This window comes from Typopeltis vanoorti, chromosome 2 (assembly GCF_054136105.1).
Source record: "Typopeltis vanoorti isolate ZY-2024b chromosome 2, IOZ_Tvanoo_1.0, whole genome shotgun sequence".
NCBI lineage: Eukaryota > Metazoa > Arthropoda > Arachnida > Uropygi > Thelyphonidae > Typopeltis > Typopeltis vanoorti.
Window position 1 is genome coordinate 147,559,482 of NC_143550.1, and position 18,133 is coordinate 147,577,614.

Here is an 18,133-nt window from a genome sequence, read left to right on the forward strand (position 1 = left end):
CTATAAAGTTACTTTTATGCCTTGTTGATGCCATATCTTTGAGACTTTGTTGGTGATAGATCATATTATTATTATTACGGGCGTCCTTAGACTCATCGAGGGAGGCCCCAAATCATGTTCATCACAACTATTCGACATTCATACAGTATCTATCATACCTCGACTTAAACTCATTCACTATCACAGCATCCATCACAGACTCTGGCAGTCCATTCCACTCATTCACCACTCTAAAAGTAAAGAACCCAGCTCTAACACCCTTACTAACCACACTTTTGCCCAGTTTCCATGGATGTCCCCTAGTCCTCCCACAACCAGCCCTGTTCTCAAAAATATCTTCTGAATTAATTTTATAGAAACCCTTCAGTAATTTGAATGTCTCAATCATATCTCCCCTCCTCTGCCTAGCAACCAATTTTTGCAACCCACAAATCCTCAACGTGTTCTCATAAGGTTCATTCCACAGACCTGCTATCATCTTGGTCACTCGAACTAGCAATACTTTAACAAAACACAATTATACACATGTAATATAACACTGTCAAATGAGAGACACTTTTTGTATTCTTTACCCTACACTAGAAGAATACACACACTATTCTCCCACCAACGCTTCACGGTTAGACTGGATTTACGTTAGTAAACATCTAAAATCCACTGTAAGGGAAGTTTGCCACATAGCACTAAGCTTTAGTGACCATCATTATCTGATCAAGGCTAAACTCTCCCTTGAGACTCACGACAGCCACACATATACGAACAGAAATTACCCGATGTGGAAATTAAACAATAGCATCCTCCACACAGACAAATTTACTACAGACATAAAACAAATATTAGACGGCATAACTGACATTAAACATTCAGTGGATGCCTGGAACAAGTTTAAAACACAAGTTAAAAAAGTGGCTATAAACATAGGGAAACACAGAAAATACAACACAAAGAAAAATTAAACATAATAAAAGAACTCACAAAAAAAAAAAAAAAAAATACACAACACAGATAGATCCCTTCTACAAAACAAAACTGATATTAACGTCCTGAAAGCCAAATTGAGACAAATCGAAATTAAAGAGGCTGAAGGGGCATGGATTCGGGTGAAGATCAAAACTATGGAACAAAATGAAGGTAAAACTAAATTTGGGTTTCTGTTTGAAGACTTAAGAAAGCAAAAAACCACCTTTCGTAAAATCAAACACGAGGGGACGAAGGTCGAGGGAGATGCAAATCTCCTCCGCCACTTCCACTTGGAATATACAAAGATCTTCGCCAAAAAGACAGTTACACAACAGAGACACAAAAACTATTAAAAAAACTTTCCCACACTCAAGGAGACAGAAGCAGAACAAATAGACTCACCAATCACACTAACAGAATGCAAAAACACCATTAAGGCCCTTCCACTACACAAATCACCATGACCCAATGGCCTCACTTCGGAATTCTATAAAGCGTACTACCTACTTTTTGAGACACTATTTGTGAACATGCTTTACGAAATACAAAAATCAGAAAGACTATTTTCAACAAAAAGAAAGACAACACAAACAATGGAAACACACAATGGAGAGGCATAACACTTCTCAATACAGACTTTAAAATCATGTCAAAAATATTGTCACACAGAATACAAACACACATTCATAAATTAATATCGCCATCCCAAGCCTGCAGTATAAAAAACAGGAAAATATCAGACAACATCCTACTGGCTTGTTGCGTATATGAGCATCATCATCACTTATCATCAGACTACACAGCAGCCTTGTCTGATGATAAGTCTTGATGTTGAAAAGGCCTTCGATTCAGTTAGCCACTACTATCTGAACGAAGTCCTCATAGCTGCAGGCTTTGGGAAGAAATTCAAAAACATAATATCTAAAATATACAACACAGCACAGTCACCTCATAATTAACAATAAACTGTCAGCACCTGTTAAAATTGACTGTTCAGTCAGACAGGGAGACAGTTTATCTATGATTCTTTTCGCTCTTGCCTTAGAACCGGTGATACGCGCAATCTCAGAACATCCCGGCATAGCGGGTACTCACATAGGAGGTGAAGGACAAACAAAAGTGCTCGCCTATACCAATGATGTAACATTAACTTTAACAACAGCCGAGTCCTTCGTGCTGGCTTTCAATATATTCCACACATTTCACAAAGCTTCAGGTCCAAAGTCAAACCTAAACAAATGTCATGCATTGTTCATTGGCAGGTGGGCAAATAAGCCAATTTGCTGAACGAAATAAAAATCAACGAATACCTCCCACTCCTGGGAATCACAGTAGGAAACCAACAACAACAAAACACACTATGGGAACTAGCCCTTAAAAAAATAATAGAGAAAATATCACAAATGAAAACCAGACAATTTTCGGTTAGGTCGAGAGCAAAAATATGTAACCAATACCTACTATCAAAGGTATGGTATCTGGTGGAAAACATCAATTATAATGGGAGACAAGTAGAAAAAATACACCGAGAGTGTGCAAAATTTTCAAAATACGAAACCAAGAAGGACCACAATTTTCCATGACGTTGAAGCCGGAGGACTTGACCTGATCAACGTACACCTGAAAACTCTATTTGCAAGAGCAAAGCTCATAGAGAGAGCGTACTCCAAAAGAAAAGCATGGAGCACATACATTATACATTATACACAAAGAATAATGCCAGACAAAATAATCTGTACCCTTCCCTAGTCGCATGGCAAAATACCCAAAATGTTCTATGAGATTGCGGAAGGATATAGGTTCATTAGCAATTACATAACAATAAATGAATTCCTAAACATGAAATCCAAAACAGCGCAAATCAATCTCATGCGAGCTGTAATACCATCCCCTCAGCACCGTGAGATTGAAAGAGGAGAAATAAAACAATCCCATGTACTAAAAAAAGTATTCACATTACCCATTAACCCTAAACTTAAAACATTCTTTTACAAAGTACACCAAGCCTGTTTACCCACAAAACTATGGTGCATAGGGAAGGGCATTCCACTGCACCATCCAGCCAAATATCATTTTTGTCCCCAACCAGAAACACTACATCACATAATGCTCTACTGCCCTCATACGTCTAAAATATGTAACACTGTACAGCCTCATACACAATACAAACTACCCATCACAGAACACACACTCTTCTGGCTAAACGAAGGACACATTAACAACACTACAGCAATAATCATCATTTTCAGCAATGTATGCTATCTGGACCTGCAGATGCGATAAAGTTTATGGTAGAGAAGCAGGCCCAGATATAATTACAAAGCTGAACAACTACTTAAAATAAATCATTACAGACACTATACACAGAAAAAAGATTACAAGAAACCAATGGCGCAGAACAGGTCTCATGACAGAAGATGTGGATGAACAAGAACTTATTCAAGAAATAAAAGACCCACCGTAAAAAAACAACAGATCAAGCCCATCCCCTATATACACACACATACAAGAGATTATTATTATTATTGTTTCGGGCAACTCCAAGGAGTCGACAGACTCATCGAGGGAGGCCCTAACATCATGTCAAGAACAACTATTCGACATTGACACAGTATCATACCTATCATAGCTATCATACCTTGCCTTGAACTCATTCACAGTTGTAGCACCCACAACAGACTCTGGAAGCTTATTCCACTCATTCACCACTCTCCAAGTAAAAAACCTAGCTCTAACTCCCTTGTCAACCACGCTCTTGCCCAGCTTCCATGCATGGCCCCTAGTCCTCCCACCACCAGTCATATTTTCAAAAATATCTTCTGGATCAATCTTATAGAAACCCTTCAGTAATTTGAATGTCTCAATCATATCACCCCTCCTTCGCCTATCGTCCAATCTCTGCAACCCACAAATCTTCAACCTATTCTCATAAGGTTCATTCCACAGACCTGTTATCATCTTGGTCACTCGTCTCTGGATCCTCTCCACTTCCCCCCCCATCACCCCATCTGGACTACTGCATGGCACAGTAGTCCAGATGGGGTCTTATCAAGGCTCGATACAGAGGAACAACAACTTGTTTGTCTCTGCATGTTAAAGTATTTTTCAGAAGCCAAGTGATTTGATGAGCTGATTAAGTCACTTTTGCAATGTGCCCCCTAAACTTCAATTCCCTATCCACAGACATTCCCAAATTCCCGGCCTCATCAATCTCCTGGAGTACGGTTCCACCAATGTGATATACTGCTGCTATTCTTTTCACCCCAAAGTGCATAACCTTACACTTTGCCACAGTAAATTGACATCCATTTTTCCTAGCCCAGTCCTCCAAACTATCCAAATCATCCTGTAAAATTTTGACATCCTGTGCACTCACAATTGCTCTACCCAACTTTGCATCATCAGCAAACAAGTGAACACTTCCTCTCAAATCTTTTCTTATATCATTGATGAACAAATTGAAAAGCAGTGGTCCAAGAACAGAGCCCTGCGGCACACTACTAGTCACAAGCTGTCTTTTAGACTCCACTCCTGAATAAACCACTCTCTGGTATCTCTCCTTCAACCACCCTCCTATCCATCTCACCAACCCTATATCCATCCCCATCTGCTCCAGTTGACTGATTAGGGTTCCATGTGGTATCCTGTCAAAGGCCTCGGCAAGGTGCAGTAGTATCACTGTAAACCCATTACCCCTATCCAGTTCAGCCGTCACTGTGTTATAAAACGTGAGCAAGTTACTGAGGCATGATCTACCCTTCACAAAACCATGTTGTCCCCCCGTACAATATCCCATTTTCATCTATCCAATCCTGTATTCTTTTCTTGACTAATTTCTCTAAGACCTTGACAATGATTCCTGATATACTAATCGGTCGGTAATTTACAACAGCAGTCTTGGAACCACCTTTATGCAGCGGAACTATTTTCCCCTCTTTCCACCCCCTTGGGACTGACTCAGACCCAAGGCTCAAATTAAACAAAATGGTCAAGGGCACTGACAATTCTTTAGCCGCTTCATGTACTACACGAGCTAGTATACCTTCCAATCCCACAGATGTATTGACATTGAGGTTCTGTAATAGATTATTTACCTCTACTTCATTCATATTAATTCCAGTATAAGCTGTTGGTTCTTCCATTCCAGCAATGTCACTGCAATGATGATATACTCTTGCAAAGTGCTCGCTCAGTAATTCCACTATATCGACTGCTTCGGTTACCTCCATACCCTCAGCATTTTTTAAAATCATTCTGCCATGAACATTTTTCCTTTTACTTGCAACATATTGAAAAAACTGTTTGGGATTCTCTTTAGCCTGCATGGCCAATTTTCTTTCGAAATCCGCTTTTGCTTTTCTTACCACCCTTGTTACCATCCTGGCCTCAGCTTTATACTGTTCCTGCACCTGCTGGTCACCTTTCTGCTTAAATTCCCTCCATAATTGTTTCTTTTTTTGCAGCTCAAGCTTAATAGTGTTATTCATCCATTTAACCCCTACTTGATTTATTATTCGGATTCTTTGTATACAGTCAACCATTGCCTCCTGCAAACACTTCTTAACAACCTCCCATGCATGTTATTGAAGGAAGCCGCCTGAACATTATATTATGCAATAATCCACCATTTATTTGACCTTTCAATGACAGAAATGGCAAATCTTCATTTCTGATCTATTTTGAAGGTTGGATAATTGGTAGATTGTTGTATCTTTTAAGAATCCCTGAGATTTTTTCTGAGGCCCTGGATGAAAATTAATTGCAATGGATTTTTTTGTGATCTAAGTTTCATTTGAGAGGATAGAGTTGTTAATTTTTTAAAGGAGAAGCCATTGGTTAAAAGTGTGTCACAAATGTGATTGATTTCAATGAAGAGACTGATACAGTGCAAACAGATAGCACTAGCTCTCATTACTAGTTTTAATAACACCATGTTGTTGTTAAACAGTATGGTGTTATTAAAAAAAAAAAAATTTGGAGATAGATTTCTTTTTGGCCACTTTGCATTTTTCAAGATTAACCAATATTAAACAGTATGTCTAAGCAGAGATCACTGAGAGTGTGAATAGGAGATTCTTCTTCTTCAACCTATTGGTTCTGTCCACTGCTGGACAAAGGTCTCCACCATGGTTTTCCAGACCACTCGGTTTTCTGTCATCCATCTCACTCCTGCAACTTGTTCCAGTTCATCCCTCCACCTTCTTCTCGGGCTTCCTCTTTGTCTTTCTCCATCCATTGGTCTTCACTTTGTTTTTCTAGTCCATCTCTTGTCATTGCATCTGGCAATATAGCCAGCCCATCTCCACTTAGCATGTTTAATGTATTTTACAATATACATGACACCTGTTTGAGATCTTATCCAGGTATTTGTCTTCCCCATCTCTTAATGTTATTTTTAGCATACGATGTTGTGTTGTTCTCAGCTTTTTGTTTAGGGTTCTGTTAAAGTCCATGTTCCCCCCCCCCCTGTATGTTAGGATAGGAAGTATGCACTGGTTGAAAGCTTTCCTTTTTAGACTCATAGGAATGTCACTTCTCAATATGTTTCTCATTTTCCCATAAGCCATCCATTCAAGTTGAATTCTTCATTCAATTTCTTTTCTTTGGCAATCCTCAAAAGATAACAATTGGCCCAAATACATATGAGGTAACTTGTTCTATTTCATGGTTTTCAACTTTGACAGTTCTTTGGTTTATGCATTTATTCATCATTATTTTTGATTTTTATCAATTTATTTTTAATTCAATTACTCTGGAGGCTTCATTTAGTTATTTTAGCCTTTCTTCCAAATTTTCAAGATTATCTGCTATTAGGACAACATTATCTACAAATTTCAGATGATGCAGCCTTTCTCCATTTATGTTTATTCCTTTTGTTTCCCAATCAAGACTTCTTCTAATGGCTGTAAATAGCTTGGGAGATATGCCTTTTTGTACTGGAAACTTTTCACTGTTTTTATATAATTTAATTATAGAAGTTGCATTATTGTAAATATGTTTTAGTGTTTCAATATATGGTTTCTCGGTTCCCTGAGTTTCAAGAGCTTTTAGTGTTGCAGATGTTTTAACTGAATCAAATGCTTTTTTTTTCGTAGTCTATATAGGCCAGACATAAGGGTTTATTGTATTCAACTGATTTTTCAATGAGCTGTCTTAATGTGTAATATACTCCAAAGTATTGTAATTCTTCTTAAATCCAGCTTGTAAACAAGATTGCATTCTTTCAAGTTTAGATTTTATTCTATTATTTATAATTTTGTTTGAAGACTTTATATATGGTGAGGAGTACTGAAACATAGGTCTGTAGTTTTTTAATTTCTTCCTTATTGCCCTTTTCAAAAATTAATTTTAGAAGCAAATTGTTCCAATTTTTTGGAATTTTTCATTTTTTAGGCATTTATTAAAGAGTTTAGTCAGCTGTTTAATGATAGGGCTTCCTCCCAGTTTTCTCCCAGGTCAACCATAATTCCATCTTCTCATGAGGCCTTTCCATTCTTCATTTCCACTTCACCTTGTAAGATCTCAGTGGCATCGTATTCTTCCTCACTCGAGTTATCCATAGTTGATTTGTGGATGTCTCGGCCATTGTCTTCATAGAGTTCAGTATAAAATTCCTGAATTCTTTTGATTATTCAAAAGAATTCAGGAATTCTTTTGAATAATTTTTTTCCTCTCACAGCAGCTATTTCCTTTGTTCCAATTGATAATGTTCTTAGGATCTTCTTATTACTATTGTTTCTTTAATTTTCCTAGTATTATATGATCTAATTTCATTTTTCATCCTTTTGCATATAGTTTTACAAATTTCCAAATATTCTATTGTATTGGTCTCATTCAAATCTCTTCTTTTCTTCATCAGATCTAAGATTTCTTGTCTTAGTTTATTCTCTCTTTGGTGGCTTTTTAACTTCCTATTTCTAGTGCACAACTCAAGAGAGATTTTAAGATTTCATTAGCATCACTGATGGTAGTAGCTGTATTTAACTTTTTTTTTTAGTTCATTTTTGAGCAATTCTCTATAACAGCTTTTATTGTGGTAGAGGTTTGTAGATTCACTAAATTGGACTTTTTTCTTATGAGCTTATTCCGTTCCCATTTTTTGTTGATCCATACTTGACTAGTCTGTGGTCACTTCCTGTACTAAATCTATTAAGCACTTCAGTATTATTTATTATATATCTTTTGTTGGAGAGGATGAAGTCTATTTCATTATAGGTTTGTCCATTTTGAGTGTGAAAAGGGAGATTATAGATATTGTATTCTATTTTTTGACATAATTTGAAGGCTTGGTATTTGTTTCAAAACTTGCATAGCTGAGGCTAAAAACAGTGATAGCTTCTTTCTTGAGTTGAACTGAAGACAGATTGATTACTATTTGTTCTGGTGGAACCTATCTTCAGTTCAACTCAAATAAGAAACTATCAGCACCTATGGTCTCGGCTATGCAAGCTCTGAAACAAATTACCAAGCCTGCAAATTATATCAAAAATATGAGATCGCTATAATCTCCCTTCCCACATTATCAATAATATTTGACTAGATGTATTGTTTAATATTGTTTTTTTTTCCCATTAGGCTTTCTTTTATTTTTTTTAAATTAGTAAATTTTTTTAACATAAAGAGTTTTCAAATTATCAGCAAAGGAATACGTGCAAGAAGAATAATGTTAATCTAGTATCAACATCACTGCTTCCTGCACATAAACTAGTCGGGAACTTAGAGAGCTCTCTTTTGTTACTGGCTGCACTTCCTCCCATTTTTTTTTTTTTTTTAAACACTCTGTGCACTTTTAAATAAATCTTGATTGACAGTATAATCCTCTGAAATGCAGCTAATTAATTCTAATTAGCTGCATCTCAGAGGAATATACCATCTTCTAATTAATTTCTCTTGAATATCTGCCTTATTTATCCATACTGTTCACTCAGGTTATTTTAATTGGCATAAAAAAAAACCCCTATAAACAGATTGAAGGCATAGTTATGGATTCTCTCCCTACCTTCTCCTCTTGCCAGCTGCTGTGTTCTCCAATTGACACATAGCTATATGTTAAACATGCAGTAAATGCAAAAACAGGTATCAGCAAATTTCTGTTTTCATAAAGTCACTGAGCATAACTCTGGATGAAATGGGGAATAAAGACCTTCATGATAGTGCATTTCTGTGACTTGGTCAGTGAGGAATGAAAGCTTCCATCCAATACGGATTATTTCTACATCAAGATCATAACAGGTATCTGGATCTGAAGAATGAAAACAGTAGTCTGATCACCTAAGTCCTCCCACTGGGCATTGTTGTAATGGCAGAGTACATGAAGTTATGAATGGCTGAAAGAAGGACATTCCACTAGAGATGAAACTTGGATGAGATCATGATTTTAATTATCAAGAGAAGAAGTCACCTGAACAGAGTACCTGGAAGAAGAACTAGTTAAGAAGAGATCCAGAGTGTTGGGTGAGAGAAGAGGATTGTTGGGAATTCTAGAAGGGAGAAGAATGATCTGTTTTAAGTCACTGCTTACAGCAAAAAATCTCTACCTCTTTTCCAGCTTGGTTAGTGAAATTTAAAAAAGGGAGTCATTTAGAATTATGGATAATGAAATTTACAAAAAGGATGACTTCACTGTTTGGAAATTTGGGCTGAATTAAGCTTTGAAAATAGGAAATCAAAGAGGACAGAGTGATTATCAGAATTGGGAGAATGGAAGAAGCAGCAGATAAATGAAACAAAATGTGGCAAAGAAATTTTAAGCCACAGAAGGTCAAAAAAAGGTGAGATTTTAGGTTAGACATCGCTTGACAAGGAATATTAGAATGCAAATAAGGCAAGTACTTCCCTTATGGCAGAAGGAATCATACTGGATGTAATTTGGACAGTTAAGATAAGCTGTAGTTGATGTAGCAGAAACTTGGAGGTTCAGTCAGAAACAGAACATCAGGTTTGGATGATTGAAGGTGATGATGTGCATCATTCAAATTATTGTTGATGCCACAGACGTTGATAAAGTGAATATGAAAAAAAATTTTTGACAAGATTTTTGAATAAGTTTTTCCTGGAATTTTGGTGAGAGGTTTATTTTTTAGTTTAACTGCAGAGACACTACTTATTCAGGTTTAGTTTATATTTAATGTTAAAAAAAGTAAAGAGAAAAAGAAGAGGGGAACATGCAGTAGAAGAAAAATACTCATAGAAATAGAAAAAATAAACATACAGAGAGCATCCAGTCTCCAAACCACAATGTGGCCTCAACATGGCTCCATGATATTATACTTTATATATTGCATGAAACTATAAAATGCCGAGGAATTCAAGATTTTCCACTGTTATGCAATATGGTTTACTATATTAAGTTGCTGTAATGAAAGACTTCTGAAATTCTTTAAATGGTCTAGATTTCTGGAAAAATTCCCAACTCTTGGAAAAATGCACTGGATATCCCAATTTATTAAAAAAAAAGAAAAGAAAATACAGTATATTACGGCGTACAAGTCGATCTAGCGTATAAGTCGATATTGGAATTTTTTGAGTTTATTTGAGTTTTTATAGTATACTTGTCGTATAAGTCAACTCGAAAAATTTCTTTAAAAATAAAAATGATGAGTTTTTAAGTAAAATTTTTATACAGGCATCAACCACTAGGATCATAACTGCCTTTTTAGTTGTTCCATTCTTTATTTTAGCAAATGATATAAAATGCCTAGTTGACAAAAGAAATTTTATTTCATATTGGCCAGTTGACCAATAGTGAACTAAAGTGCAGTGGCTCCTTTTAAAAGAATGAAATATGATGCGAGTTTTAAGTGCAAAGTGATTAAATCTGCAAAAGAAAATACCGTGTTGCTGCACGTCAGTTCAGAGTAAACGAAAAACTAGTTCGCGATTGAAGAAAAAATGAAACTTTAATAATGAAAATGCTAAAAAATAAGTGCGCATTACGGAAAGGAATTTGTAAGTGGCCTATTCTGGAAAATAATGTTGCAGATTGGGTTCGAGAAAATAGCCAAAATGGACTCATTATAACGAGAAATAATATTCGTTTATTTGCTTTGAAGTGGGGCAAAGCAAATAAAAAGGACAGCGAAAACTTCAAAGCTACAGCGAGTTGGTGTAGCCGGCTTATGGAAAGGAAAAATTTAGTGCTTTGACTAAAAACGAAAATTGCACAGAAGCTGGCAAAGGATTTGGATGATAAGTTATTAAGTTTTCAAAGATTTAGAAAGCAAACGAGAAATAATAATAACGAGAAATAATATTCGTTTATTTGCTTTGAAGTGGGGCAAAGCAAATAAAAAGGACAGCGAAAACTTCAAAGCTACAGCGAGTTGGTGTAGCCGGCTTATGGAAAGGAAAAATTTAGTGCTTTGACTAAAAACGAAAATTGCACAGAAGCTGGCAAAGGATTTGGATGATAAGTTATTAAGTTTTCAAAGATTTAGAAAGCAAAAAAATTATGTATTGTCTCAAGTCGAAAATATGAATGAAACTCCAGTTATGTTTGACATGATCGGGAATAGAACAGTAGAATTGAAAGGAAGTAAAACTATTTCTTTAAAAACAACTGGACATGAAAAAAGCCGTTTCACACTTGTATTTGCTTGTATGGCTGATGGTACTAAATTAAAACCTATGATAATTTTTAAAAGAAAAACAATGCCAAAGATCAAAATTCCAAGAAACGTTTTTGTCCATGTTCATGAGAATGGTTGGATGGATGAAGCAGGAGTTAAACTGTGGATAAAAAATATTTGGAATACGATGTGCATTAAAAAATCCAAACAGTGTTTTAGTGTGGGACATGTTCAAATCCCATTTAACGGAGAGCACAAAATCTTTGTTAAGAGAGAATAACTTTTGATTTGCAACTACTTTGCAAATTACCGACCGATCACCATATCAGGAGTCATTGTCAAGGGCTTGGAGAAAGTAGTCAAGGGAAAAATACAGGAATGGATTGATGAAAATGAGATACTGTATGGGGGACAGCATGGCTTTGTGAAGGGTAGATCATGCCTCAGTAACTTTCTCAAGTTTTATAACACAGTGATGGCTGAACTGGATAAGGGTAATGGGTTTACAGTGATACTGCTGGACCTGGCTAAGGTATTTGACAGGATACCACATGGAATTCTAATCCGTAAACTGCAACATATGGAAATGGATATAGGGTTGGTGAGATGGATAGGTGGGTGGTTGATGGAGAGATATCAGAGAGTAGTTTATTCAGGAGTAGAGTCCAAAAGACGACCTGTGACTAGTGGTGTGCCACAAGGATCTGTTCTTGGACCACTGCTGTTTAATTTGTTCATTAATGATATAGGAAAGGATCTGAGAGGAACAGTTCATTTGTTTGCAGATGATGCAAAGTTGGGTAGGGCAATAGTGAATGCAGAAGATGTCAAATGTCAATTTAATGTGACAAAATGTAAGGTTATGCATTTTGGGGTGAAAAGATTAGCAGCAGTATACCACATTGGTGGAACTGTACTCCAGGAGATTGATGAGGCCAGGGACTTGGGAGTGTTGGTGGATAGGAGATGAAGTTTAGGGGGCACATTGCAAAAGTGGCTAAATCAGCTCATCAATTCACTTGGTTGTTGAAAAATACTTTGACGAGCAGAGACAAGCAAGTTATTATACCTCTGTACTGAGCCCTGATAAGACCTCATCTCGACTACTGTGCCCAGATTTGGTCACCTAGGTTTCTTCTTGATGGGGAGGAGGTGGAGAGGATCCAGAGGCGAGTGACCAAGATGATATCAGGTCTATTGAATGAACCTTATGAGAACAGGTTGAAGATTCGTGGGTTGCAGAAATTGGTTGATAGGCAGAAAAGGGGAGATATGATTGAGACATTCAAATTGCTAAAGGGTTTCTATAGGATTAATTCAGAGGATATTTTTGAGAACAGGACTGGTGGTGGGAGAACTAGGGGACACCTATGGAAGCTGGGCAAGATTGTGGTTAGCAAGGGTGTTAGAGTTGGGTTCTTTAATTTTGGAGTGGTAAATGAGTGGAATAAGCTGCCAGAGTCTGTTGTGGGTGCTATGACAGTGAGTGAGTTCAAGGCAAGGTATGATAGATACTGTGAGAATGTCGTATAGTTGTGTGGACATGATGTTTAGGGCCTCCCTGGAGTCGCCCGTAATAATAATAATACCAATATGGCAGTGATTCCAAGTGGGTTAACTTCCCTAGTGCAAACGTTGGATGTTTGCATAAACAAGTCATTTAAAGACAGTTTACGAAAACAGTGGAATGCGTGGATGCAAGAAGGAGAGAAAAGTTACACAAAAGAAGGACTAATGCGACATGCGTCTTTGGTAACTATGTGTGAATGGGTAGCGAAAGAATGGGATGAAATAAAACCAGATACAGTAATAAAATCTTTTAAAAAATGTGCTATAATCTAACAAATTAGATGGCTCTGAAGATGATTTTGTTTACAAAGATGACGAAATTGATGCTAAATCTGATGGAGAAAACGAATACAATTTATATGACGATATACCAGAAGAAATTACAGAACCAGAGTACAATGAACTTTTCATACATTCAGACAGTGAAAATTAAATTTTAATTATGTAGTTACCTACCTATTTTCTATTATAAATAAATAATTATATAACATGTAAATAATTTTTTCTGTAAATAAATTTGATATAAGTTGAAATATTTTTACTTATTTACTCTTTTTGTATATTGCTAATAAATTTAACAGAGTATGATACGTACTATTTTTTTCTTGGAAAGCAATCAATTTTTGACCCGGCATATATATCGACCAAAAAAATTTATAACTTTTTTTCAATGCTGAAAAGTCGACTTATATGCCGGAATATAGTAATGATAACTGCAGTAACTATATAGGAATTAGTCTGCTATGTGCAAGATACAAAATAAATGCAAGAATATTAAAAGATAAACTAAACGGTATTCTAGAGGACAAACTACTAAAAGAACAGAATGGATTCCAAGAAGGCCAATCTTGCATAGACTGAATTCTCACTCTAAAAATATTAATTGAAAAGAGAACAGAATTTCAAAAAGAAACAACATAGCCTTCATTGATTATAAAAAAGCCTTTGATAAAATTAACAGTTATTTAAAATATTAACTGATGTAAATATACTAAACCAGTTGTTACAGATATACACAAGAAATAAAATAGCAGTCAAATTACAACAAATATTGGAATGGAAAGACATATCAAGAGAAGTATTTCAGCTGAAATTAAACTCAATTCTTGAACTTGAAATCTGTAAACTTCATGTGCTTTCTCCATTGCTATTACAAAACATCATGGAAGTTTAGGGATACTTTACAACATACACTAGAACTTCAAACTATCTTAATAAGCCCAAAATTTTATGAAATGATTTATTAATATAATTCTCTATCACTGAAGTTTAGGGATACTTGACAACATACACTAGAGCTACAAACTATATTAATAACACCAAAATTTTATGAAATAATTTATTAGCATAATTCTCTATTCTGTTTATGGAAAAAAAGACAAGTACATTTTAGAATGCTAAATTAAACTTATGGGAAATATAATGGGAAAGGGGAAGGAAAAAAATGAAATACATTTATTTAACCCAATTTTGTTAAATTTTTTTTTAAGATTGCTTAACCACCTTACCGGCCACTATGGATCAAATACGCATCCTCATACGCTTCGTATCCATCATGTATTTCAATATAATATCAATGGTATTACAATTTTAATATGCACTTCACATCCATGGTAACCTGGACGTATATATACGTCTTGGCCGGTAGCATGGTTAATAGATAAGTCATCTAATTTATATATATATATATACTGAGTGGCCTTAATTAAAGAATTGGTGTTCAAAGCCCTGTAGCAAAAAATGTATTGGAGGAAATTCAAGTAAACTTGGTGCAAGTACACTCTGGAACATGGGATTTTGATTTACAAAAAAAAAAAAAAAAAATACAAAATTCTGCCACCAGCGGACAATTGGATCTAGAATCGCATGATATTTGCATAATCTCACTGTCTCTACTGATAAGTTAGTGGATATAAGGAAGACTAAAATGGATTTGCTTCATTCTGATAAGATTGAAGTGCTATGGATTTCATCTCACTGGAACTTTCATTGTTAAGCTTTACTATCAACAACATGGTAACATTATTGCCAAGCTTCAAGAATTCCGGCATGTGAAAGATAGGAGAAAAGGTCCATTACAATAACAAATCCTAGAAAAATAATTTTACAATTTGAAAATAGCAGATCTTTAGCAGTGAGGCCAGGACAAGGGTGCAAATGGATTATTCCTCAACAAGTTAAAGTTGCAACTGCCATCGTGGAACACAAATGAATAACGCACAAGGGTCCAGCAGTGCTTAGGCAACATCAAGGCAACTGGATATGCCATACTCAACTATGTGGAAAATCCTGCATCAAATACTGAGGATTTTCCCTACAAGATTTCCCATACTCTAGCTTTACTTCATGGTGATGCAGAAACTCGACTACAGTTTGTGCTGACATTCTTGGCTCGAATGGAGGTGGATGAATGCATGGCTAAGGAAGATCTTGTGAAGTGATGAGACACTTTTTTTTTATCTGAATGATGTGTTCACATAACTGCACATTTGGGCTGTGAATAACCCTCATATCAGACCCCTTTTACACTCACCAAAAGTCACAGTGTTGTTTGGTTTCACTGCATCATTTATTATCAGTCTGTACTTTTCCCAAGAACTTTGCCTAAAAGGACCAGTGACTTGTACCATCTCTACTGATAGGTAACGAGAGATGCTGTGCAACTTTCTTGTTCCACAACTGCAGCAGCAAAGATGCCTTGATGCCACCATATTCGTGCAGGATGGAGCACCACCTCACGTTGGATTGCCAGTATAGCGAATGTTACGAAAAACTTCACAGAACACAGAGTAATTAGTCAGGCATTTCCCACATCATGGCCACCTCGTTCAGCTGATCTCAACCCTTATAAGTTTTGGTTGTGGGGCCATGTGAAATGCGTGGTGTATGAAGGACATGTTCCCGATTTAGAAAACTTGAAAGACAGAATGACGCAGCATGTGAGACAAATGAATGCAGATCTGTTGCGTTCTGCTGTAGAAAATGTCATTCACAGAATGCAGTCCATAGAACATCTGAAAGGAGGACATACTGAACTGCATCTAAGTTATGCGAACATGAAAATTGATTTGTTATGTCTCTTCTAGCACTAATTGTCTGCTGGTGGGAGAATTTTGTGTCCATTTTTTTTTCCCTTTCTGTTAATCAAAACTATATGTTCCAGAGTGTACTTATACCAAGTTTGAAGAATTTCTTCCAATACATTTTTCGCTACAGGGCTCTGAATACCTCCTCTTTAATTGTGGCTGCCCTATATATAAAATTAAATGTGATGTATCTGAATCCTTTATCCTAGAGTAAGCAAACACAGTTTGCACATGAAGTATTTTCAAGACTAGGCTACTTGTATATAGAGGATGATGATTAACGACACTAAAGCAATTAATCAACATCAAATTCCAGATATATACTCTCGGGGGGGAGGGGGGTACAGGATAATTACATAGTACTACATGAAAAAGTTACACAATTACTACTTCCAATCAACAATTTTCCTCCAAATTAATCTGTTATCTGTCAAGATTCCAATATTATCATATCTCATATTTCTGTCTTCTAAAGCACTTTTTACTGTATCAATGCACCTACATCTTGGTCTTTTCCTTACCATCCTGGCAAAGAACACCTGTTTAGCTATTCTTCCCACTCCCATTCTGTTCAGGTGACTATACGACCTGAGACTAGCTCTGCTAACAATGGCAAGTTTTTTCCTAACATTCTCATTTTTAATGTAAAACTGCCATTGATGTCATCTGTTTACTCAATTGATCTTTCTCAGAACTCTCATATCAAAGGTTTCCAGTCTTTGGTTAAGTGTTTTATTTCTAACCCAGCTCTCAGATCTATAAATTAAAATTGGTTTGAACACCACCTACAGCTAATTTTGTGTTTTGACTAATTTCTTTCTTATTCCATATAAATTTATTCAGTTGACTTCCTACCATACTAGCTTTAATAATTTTGTTGTCTATTACCATATTTAACTTGCCATCTTCACTAAAAATTGTGCCTAAATAGCTGAAACGTTTTACTTGTTTTATAGGTTCACCAAATGAACCTATAAAACAAGCAAAAGTTGATGTTTTCAATATTTCTGTCTATTTTCATTATCTTTGTATTGCTGATTTTCACATCAAATTTATTACAACAGTTATTCAATTTAGTCAGGGAATCTTAAAGACTTGTACTGGATTTATTCAGAAGTATAACATCATTTGCATAAAGTGAAAAGCTAAGATTAATATCACCAATTCTGATATCAGATTTAATACCACTTCTATGTGATCCATAAAGATTCTGAATAACAGTGGAGATAATGTGCACCCTTGTTACCCTTGATTTAACCTCAAACCTGTATCTCCTTCAAGTTGCTGACTTATAGCTTAAAAAGAGAATATGTATTGCTTGATATAATGTCTCATTTACACTCATACTTGTAGCCATTTCACTAAAAATTATGCCTAAATAGCTGGAATATTTTATATGTTCTATAGGTTCACCATTCGGAATACAGTTGATGTTTTCAATGTTTCTGTCTATTTTCATACCAGATTTATTACAACAGTTATTCAATTTAGTCAGGGAATCTTAAAGACTTGTACTGTATTTATTCAGAAGTATAACATTATCTGCATAAAGTAAAGAGCTAAGATTAACATTAATTTTTCTATCAGATTTAATACCACTACATGGATCACTAATGTGATCCACGTAGATAATGAATAACAGTGGGGATAATATGCACCCATGTGCTTGTGGTCTAAACCAGAGTTCTTCAACTTTTTATACCTGTGGACTGGGGAAAATAGGAGAAATATTTCGCAGACCGGCTGAAGGTTAAGACAAAAACATAAACCAATGTAGATAGTATTTTATTTATTAAATCCAATATGAAATTACAGTTTTTAACTAGTGCGACATCTGCTGCTGCTTAGAGGTTAGAAAATTTGATATACGTGGCTGGAGCATGGTTTCTGAGAGAAGAAGAAATTTTTGGTGGATGGCCAGGAAATTTCTGCGGACTGGCACCGGTCCGC

The 18,133-nt window shown here is 35.8% G+C and overlaps 1 protein-coding gene across 1 annotated transcript in view; it reads right to left on the minus strand.

The window, feature by feature from the left end:
- The window catches only part of LOC150109515 (DNA repair protein RAD51 homolog 4-like), a 120,302-nt gene that overhangs the window by 30,751 nt on the left and 71,418 nt on the right, over nt 1-18,133 (minus strand). The window lies entirely within an intron of this gene.